The sequence below is a fragment of the Oryzias melastigma genome, linkage group LG20 (genome assembly GCF_002922805.2).
Source record: "Oryzias melastigma strain HK-1 linkage group LG20, ASM292280v2, whole genome shotgun sequence".
Lineage (NCBI taxonomy): Eukaryota > Metazoa > Chordata > Actinopteri > Beloniformes > Adrianichthyidae > Oryzias > Oryzias melastigma.
The window spans coordinates 3,613,262-3,621,597 of NC_050531.1; the positions used below are offsets into that span (position 1 = coordinate 3,613,262).

General features: G+C 35.7%; 1 long non-coding RNA gene across 1 annotated transcript in view; it reads left to right on the forward strand.

Annotated features, from left to right (window-relative positions):
• The window catches only part of LOC118600271, a 1,651-nt gene extending 1,045 nt beyond the window's left edge, over positions 1 to 606 (forward strand). The window contains exon 2 of the long non-coding RNA XR_004949893.1: positions 339 to 606. This is a non-coding gene — a long non-coding RNA (uncharacterized LOC118600271). The remainder of the gene's footprint in view (positions 1 to 338) is intronic.
• Positions 607 to 8,336: the final 7,730 nt, after the last annotated feature.

The window sequence follows — 8,336 nt, forward strand, 5'->3', positions numbered from 1 at the left end:
CCGGTACTTGACCGGTTCTGGTTTGTGGCCCGGAGGTAGGGGACCCCTGGAAATCAAGGGTTTGCAGCCCTCGGGATACAGTACCAGTCACGGACTGGTCCTCGTGACGTGTCAAAAACTGGTACCCTAACCCTAACTGCTGTTAGTCCCAGGTTTGAGTACCAGTACTGGACATGATACCGTATGCAGTACCAGATGTGGTACCAGCACTTTACCGAGGGGCAAACTGGGTCCGGATGAGATACCAGGACCAGGAGGCCCAGAGGCTGGGGACGTGGTAACATGTAAAAAAAAACAACCAGTTGGGGACACCCAAAACGTACATTTTTGACATGAAGGAGTCTTTAACCAAACATCGAAATGTGACGAGTTGGTAGTGAGAATGTGTTGGTGCAGCCAACCAAACACACCTGAGTCCAACAAAAGTCCCATAAATGAGCATTCATGGTGGATCATTCACTAAACTATAACCTGGACCTCATTTCCAATACTGTTCATGAGAAATCTCCAGAAATGTTGTCGTCCGTGCTGAAAAAAGGTCGACTCCTCCCCTTTGGGGCAACAATCGAGGCGAGGTGAAAAAAAAAACCTAAAAGAAAAAAAAAACCTGGCAAGTCATTTTAAGGCCATTGGCGGTAATCAGCACCCACAGCTGTTTGCTCCAGAGAGGTGGCACTAACAACCATTCAGGACCATATGTGTGGGCTATTAGTGCTCAATGTTTTAATTACAGTACAAATCAGGGCCGTTTCTTTACCGAGGTGAAAATGCAGCCTCCCGGCTCACCTGCAACAGATGGCAGAGTTCCACCTAAACCAGCTATTTGTGTCCGGGGGAAGCAGAGTTCATGGAGCACTGCTGGGGGTTTAACCTTAAGCCACCCAAAATAATAGAACAACTGCAATCCCCCAAATAATACACGTTTGGCTCTCTGTCTAATGGGTGAGATATTGCACAGTATCTTTTTTTTTTTCTCCTGCTCCCTCATGCCAATTGAAGGAACGCCAACCTGTAATTCTCGTCTCTCCTCCAGGTCCCCACACTGACATCAAGTGAAACAAGTCCATCCCTCCTGCCTCCGGAGGCAAGCTGCCAAATAGTTCCATTAGCATGCCTCTGGAGGAAGCAGGTCGAGCAATAACGCTGCTCATTCCCTGCAAGTCAGGAGGGGAAAGTGCTACCAAGGCACTGCGGAGACTCGCCTTATCCAGGCAATTTGATTGCAAGAAGCTAGACGAATGATGCAGCGTCACATTGAGATGAGACCTTCCTGTTTCAATGCAACACTTTGAACTTTTTCTGCCCTTTTGACTAACCCTGTATGATCCAGATCGGACACAAGATCGGATCACAAATGTGCTGGACTTGCATGTAATGCATCACCTGAGATGTGCAAGAAAAAGAAACATTTTCACACGTATTGTGTTTTTTTTGCAGTCAGGTCCAGCAGGAAAACAGGTAATAGGTTCATATTTCCAGGTGTCTAAAAAGCAAACATGACACACAATTATGAGATGGCAATGTGGGCTGCTGTTGTGCGAGAGGTCAAGCTAACCCGTGTAACACCTTAAAATCCACTCTGGCACTATAAATACAACCATGTTCTGTTATCTTTTCACAAAGCTTACTTTGTTGATGTTTTGTCAGAGAAAACACATTTTCCTGTGTTGGACAGTTTTTTGATTCATCTTTTTTTGTTTGTTTTTGCTTTAAAAGGTTTTTTAATTTTTTTTTATTTTTTACATTTTTGTGTTTAGTATTTTCTAAGGAGTAAAAGAACCACCAAAAGAATGATTCACTAAATAATCATTAAATAAAAATATGAATAAAAAAATAAAAAAACAAGAATAAAGTTTTAAAAGGATGAGTGAGAAAAGTCAATATTTCACAAGAATAAAATTGTAAATTTTTAGAGTTATATGTTGAAATGTACAAGATTAACACCGTGTCACACTGCTGCTAAATACAATTTGTGGATTGTGTACGTATTTTTTGTGATAGATCCGTAATCTACGTAACTCAAAAGTGTTTGTGTGTTTGTCATTCATTGATGTGTGCAGATGTCCATCAAAGGTTTCGGGTCTTTACAAGAATTCGGTTTTGAGATGATTAAAATTGTTGGTTAAGAATTATACAGTTCATGTGTAATTTACAAAGTTTATTCGCAACTATTAGGTAAATACTATGCAATCGTAGGTAATTTTTTCAAGTTGGATACGCAAATTTGTGGCTTTCAGGACCGTTCAATGTATGTCTAACGTACTTTTCTTGCATGTATTACTTTTATTGCACATATGCTAAAATTACGGAGTTGGGAACCACCAGCTGCTGCCTTGACTAGCGCCTAGCAGCTGACTAAGAACTAGTGCAGACCAGAGGAATCCAATATATTATTAAAACAAAAACATCACAGGAGCTGTCCATAGTGCTGACGCCAAGTGATTTCTTCAAAGTGAAGAAATTCAATGACGCTCGGGTTTACGCGTTCTTTTCGTGGCTTATTCGTACTTCTTCCACTGTTTTAATTCTGTTAATTTGTGATATATCTGTGAAAATGTCATGTAAAAGACAACAAATTGTTTCACTTTTTCAGTGTATTTTCACCTATGGCCAATTTTCATCCGTGTAAATACGGAAAACGTATGTAGTGAGAGTGCTGGGGGGGGGATCAATCCAAAATACCAATAGTATCAATCACAAGTTGGTATCAGATCGATACCGGCCCGCAGTTATCGATATTTCCACTCTTGTTTGAAACTTTTCTGTATCTCACCAGTCCTGTGAGATCTCAACAGCAGAGGTATGGAAGTGTATGTGACTTATAATTAAAAATAAATGTCGATACTAGAAATGCTTTTCCATTTTCACAATGTAACTGCATCACTTGTCTCTAAAATAAAATGAAAAAGCAATTCTCTGAATGTCTTTTCTTTATGTTGTTTAACACCGGTCATTCTGTAACATAAAAAAAATGATAAAGAAAATGGCATTTGACATTTCATTTTCAAAAAGTTCTTTGGTAAATTTGTGCAAAAATTCAATTATAAATATCAAATTTGAAAATTAAAATCCCTTAACAAAATGCTTTTCATTTTCACAATGTGACTGCTTTGCTTGTCTCTTGAATAAAATGAAAAAGCAATCCTCTGAATGGCTTTTTCTATTTCTAGTTCAACAATTCTCATTCTTTAACATAATTAAAGTAACAAAGCCAATGAAGAATACTTTTTCATTTTCATTTCTCGCCATGCCAAAAGTGTCTCATAACTCAACATTTTCAGTATTGACTTTTATTTTAAATTATGAGTCATAAACGCCTCCATAAACATGTTTTGTTCACTCTAGTTGTTTTTGACAAGTTACCTTTCACCAGAAATTACAACTTATTTATATTTTTACTTGTTCTATTTTTTATTGTTAAACATTTTTTATTTATTTTGTTTCGCAGTTACTTGTTTAAGTTGGTTTGTATATGGACTTGTTCACTTTTTATTTAATTTCAAGAAGTTTCTATTTATAAAAACAATTTTCCATTTAATTGAAAATATTGTCCTAACTCTGTTTTATATTTATCAAGTAAGTATAAAAAATGGGAAATAAAAAAAAAAGTACAGTGATTAAAGACAAGAGATTTTGAGGTTCATGTCACATTTCTGTAAAGTATTGATATTGGTATCAATATTTGCTATATTGACCGGTATCGGATCGATACCCAAATGCTCAATACCACCCAGCCCTACGTAGTGACACTTCCTTCAAAGTCATATTTATCAGGGAGAAAGTTGTTTATCAAAAACAAAAAATAGCAACAACAATAAATAGTATAGATGTAGAACGCCTTATAAGCGGCCAATTAGCTTTGGTTTCACAAATAAGGGAAGCATAGCGAGTCAGCGTTGTATTATTGTAGGTATAAGATTATTGGAAAGAATTTGCATAAAACGGAATCTTTTCAGAAGGAAATTTCACAAAGAATTGGGAGAAATCGTGTCTTTTGTGGAGGAAGACATGGTTGGAGTTGGTTGGGAAATCGCTGGTCACTTCAACGAGGGATTTCCCAAGAGGAGATTTATGATGGAGATTCTTGATCCAGGAGGAGTGGATTTCTGTTTATGTTATGCAGAGGTTTAAATGCATTTTGGCACGCAGATTCCTAAACTAAAAGCTTTATGACATCACCAGAAACTGCTGCTTTGATGGATTTAGTGGTAATATGGATGAAGGCAACTTTATTTGTGATATTTTTTCCTTGTTTTTTCTTATCATTTTGCAACTTTATTCTTGTGAATATATTAATTTTTTACTCATTTTTGTTTATATTTTTTCAATAAAGATTTTTGGGATGTTTGAACAAAAAGTTTTCTTTTTCACAATCTTACATGTTTGTTTCTTTGGTTTTCTGTCAAGTATTTTATTCACAATATTTTAAGGATTTGTTATGATGTGTTTTTTTATGTTTTATATTCTAACAAAAGTTTTTCTGTTTTATTTATTTGAGTGTTTTTCTAAATTGTTTCTCACAAATCGATCTTTTTAGTTCAGTTTGTGGCGTTTTGCAGGTTTGAGCAAAAATTACATACAATCTTTTTCTGTGTTTTTTATGTCAATCTTGACTTTTACTGTGATTTTTATTGATATATTTTGCCTTATTTCTTTTTTGAAATGTTGCATTTTCTTTTCTCAAAGGCTTTTCAATAAGTGTTTTATATTCTGATTTTGTTTGTTCTGGTTCCTTTGATGTAAAATAGATTTTCTTGTGTCTTTCAGAATTGATTTCAGTTTGTTTCTTGCAAAGTTTTGTAGTTTTTCTTGATTTAAATGAGCATGTGAGACTATGAAGGAACTTGATTCTTTCATATTAGCTCCAAAATGCTTAAAAATGTATTTCCTTTGGAATGTTATTTGTTTGCAACAACACGGCGATGTTTCTGTTGTTCGTCCTGCTTGAAGGCAACACTTGAATTTTGATGGTTGGAGCTCATTAGATCTTTGGAGAAGCTGCATCTTAAATATTCACTCCATTTGGCCCTCCACTCTTAGACTCTCAAGAGTTGCAGCAGCTTTTTACATCTCATTGCATCACTCTTTTCATTTTTCACTCTTCATTTGATTATTTTTCAGGTTTGTGAAGATAAACTTGTGCTGGCCTGATGCACATATTGAACTTTGTCCTGAGAATTCAATGGATTCGGAGTTTCAAAGCGCAGCGATGTTCTCCCACACAGCAGCAGTTCTGATGGAAACGTGTCAAAAACGTCATTACTGTTACACAAGCTGCTGTAATTAAGTCAATAAAAACACTCCTTTGCTTCTCGGTGACTCACTCAGAGGCTGTTGCTCAGGTGGTTTTTGCATTTTTATAATGGAGGTCCATTATTTCTCTATAATGCACTTAAGCTTAAAAATAAACATCCTGTTTCCATATTCGTTATTGTTCAGAAAAGTTACACAAACTTTAAGAGCCAGTCAATTAAATAATGAATAATAAGTGCATGTGGGAGGACTTCCATCAGACTGTTTGTAACATTTATCAATTATTGTGTGATTGCTTAGTCAGCATTCACACAATAGTGATTCTCCTGCTCCTTTCTGTATTCTGTATCCTTTCTTGTATTTTTGTATTCATAAACTTTATAGTTTTTGAAATATTGAGCAAAATATGCCCCATGGGAAATGAAATTCTTCAAAAACTTTGTGCACTTTAAAACTTCTGCAAACTTTCAGCTGGAGACACCGTTAAACTTTAAAATATTTAGCAGCTACTGGGTTTTTAGGTTCATCTGGCGTTCAGCTTTTATTCTAACAACATGCTAGCTGTTTTTGGCTAATTTACATGTTTTTCAGTTTTTTTAGGTAAATTTTAGCATTATGCTAGCTGTTTTTAGCAAATTTAGACATGTTTCCAGTTTGTTTGCTAATTTGGAGTCAGGCTAACATTTTAGCATTATGCTAGCTGTTTTTAGAAAATTTTGAGATTTTTCCAGTTTTTTGCTAATTTAGCATCAAGCTAACATTTTAGCATTATGCTAGCTGTTTCTTTTATAAAATGTAGACATGTTTCCAATTTGTTGGCTAATTTAGCATCAAGCTAACATTTTAGCATTATGCTAGCTGTTTCTTTTATAAAATGTAGACATGTTTCCAGTTTGTTTGCTAATTTGGAGTCAAGCTAACATTTTAGCATTATGCTAGCTGTTTTCTGGTGTGTTTTTATTTGCTAACATAAATATGTTTCCAGTTCTTTGGCTAATTTGGAGTCAACCTAACATTTTAGTATCATGCTAGCATGATACTAAAATGTTAGGTTGTTAGGTTGACATTTGCTGTTTTTAGCAAATGTATAAATGTTTACAGTTTTTGGCTCATTTAGAGTTTGGACAACATTTTTGCACTATGTTAGCTTTTCTTTGGCTATTTAGACATGTTTCCAGGTTGTTGTCTTATTTGGAGTCAAGCTGACATTTTCTCATCATGGTCGCTTTTTTTTGGCTAATTTAGACATGTTTCAAATTTTCTGGCTTATTTTGAATTTCGCTTATATTTTAACAAGCTTTTTGCTTCAGCATTTTCAGCTAACTGCTCTGGCGTCTTTAGCGTCCACATTCATCTTACAGGATTCACACTTGCATTATTGCAGGTCATGCTATATTCTACTTTATCTAGTTATGCACTTTCACTGAGTATATTTCTGTATTTTTATAAAATGTATCAATTTCATTTTTCAAGATTCTTTTTCTCTTTTTACTTCATTAGAGCAATTTTGTACCCAAAACATGATGGCTCCACCTCTGTTCTGTAAATGTGACACCATTGGATGGATATTTTAGGGTTTGGTAATTGTTTATGGCGGCTTTCTCTGGTGAGAAAGATGAGATATACCTTATTATTTCAGGTTCTGATAAACTTCATCTTACCTGTAAAATTTAGCCCTTTCCTCCGTTTTTTCTGCCTCTCTTGTGTGGTTATTAGCATCATTTTACCTCTTCTAAATTGTCAGTTTAGCAGCCCTTCACTGTGCCAGAAAGTTTGCAGCCTTTAGCAACGATTTATCCATTAACACAATAGCTGTCATGTCAGGCTAGACAGGGATGAATCACAGACGAGGTAGAAGGAATCTGGATTTGGAGCTGTGTATTAAACGGTATTCTAAGTCGTCTTTGTTCACATATTTATCAGATGGCTGCCATTGTTGTACTTTAGTCAGGACTGCCCTTAAGGGTGGATACGGGCTGTCTGCAGGGCAAACCTGTACGGGGCGCACAGGAACCTATTAGTGCTGTTCACGTGATAAGTGTGCACTCCTTGTGTTAGAAATGTGGAACTGTGGAGTTTGTGTGGACGTCCTACAGGCATTCTACGGCCACTTAAGTGAAGCTTTGGTGCAATTTCTACCTCACGTCATCAACTGGTCTCCACTCTGAGCCAATAGCTGAAGTGCTTCCTTTCTTCACAGCCAATCACAATCAAGGTCATGCCTTTAAATTCATTTAATTTGGTTATCTGCATTCCAGACATTGCACCAAGACAATGGTACGTTCCATTTGCCTGTGGGGTACTGTATGAGTCTTATCCTACATGCACACCAGACGTGTGACGTGGGTTCTTGTACACACTTTTAGCACATGGTGTCTTCCTGGGTTTTTTACTACCTAATTCTAGCGCATGTACTTGGTGCAGAATCTCAAAGCGGCGTAAATCTGGTGAATCTTCCTCCAGACTTTTATTTTCCAGCTTTATTCTGATATATGAAAGACTTGTATGTAATCCAGGAATCCAGATCATTGTATTATTAATGACCCGATGTTATCTTGCGCTTTTTTCTAACTTGTATAATTTTGACAAAATATATTTTTATGGAGAGTAAAATATTGAAAGTTATTTAAGGTTTAAGTTGATTTATCCTGGAATAATATTCCTGCCTGTTTTTACTCACAGTAATGTTAAAAAGTTTTTAAAGCTTTAAAAATTTTGATTTAGTGTAATCCGTGTGTCATTTCCCCAGTGCTGCCCCCTCTCTGTTTGGAGGAGTCACTGCAGCCTCCTTCTGTGTTACTTTAAATAAAAAAATGTACTGTAAATGTACTGTACTCTTTTTCCAGCTTCAGCACAAGTAAAAATCGGAAAACATTAATGCATTTGATAGCAAATCTTCCTTTCTGACAATCTTTTTCTCAAAGTTTTCCTTGATTTTAGAACATAAACACTACAAAAACTGAATTTTAATAAGGTTGGAAGACCCAGTTTTCAAGAAAAAAAAAAGTATTTTTTTCTCTTTGATTTTTTTTTCAATATCAAAACAAACTTACTTTAAAAAAAACATGTCAAAGAGATCGGAA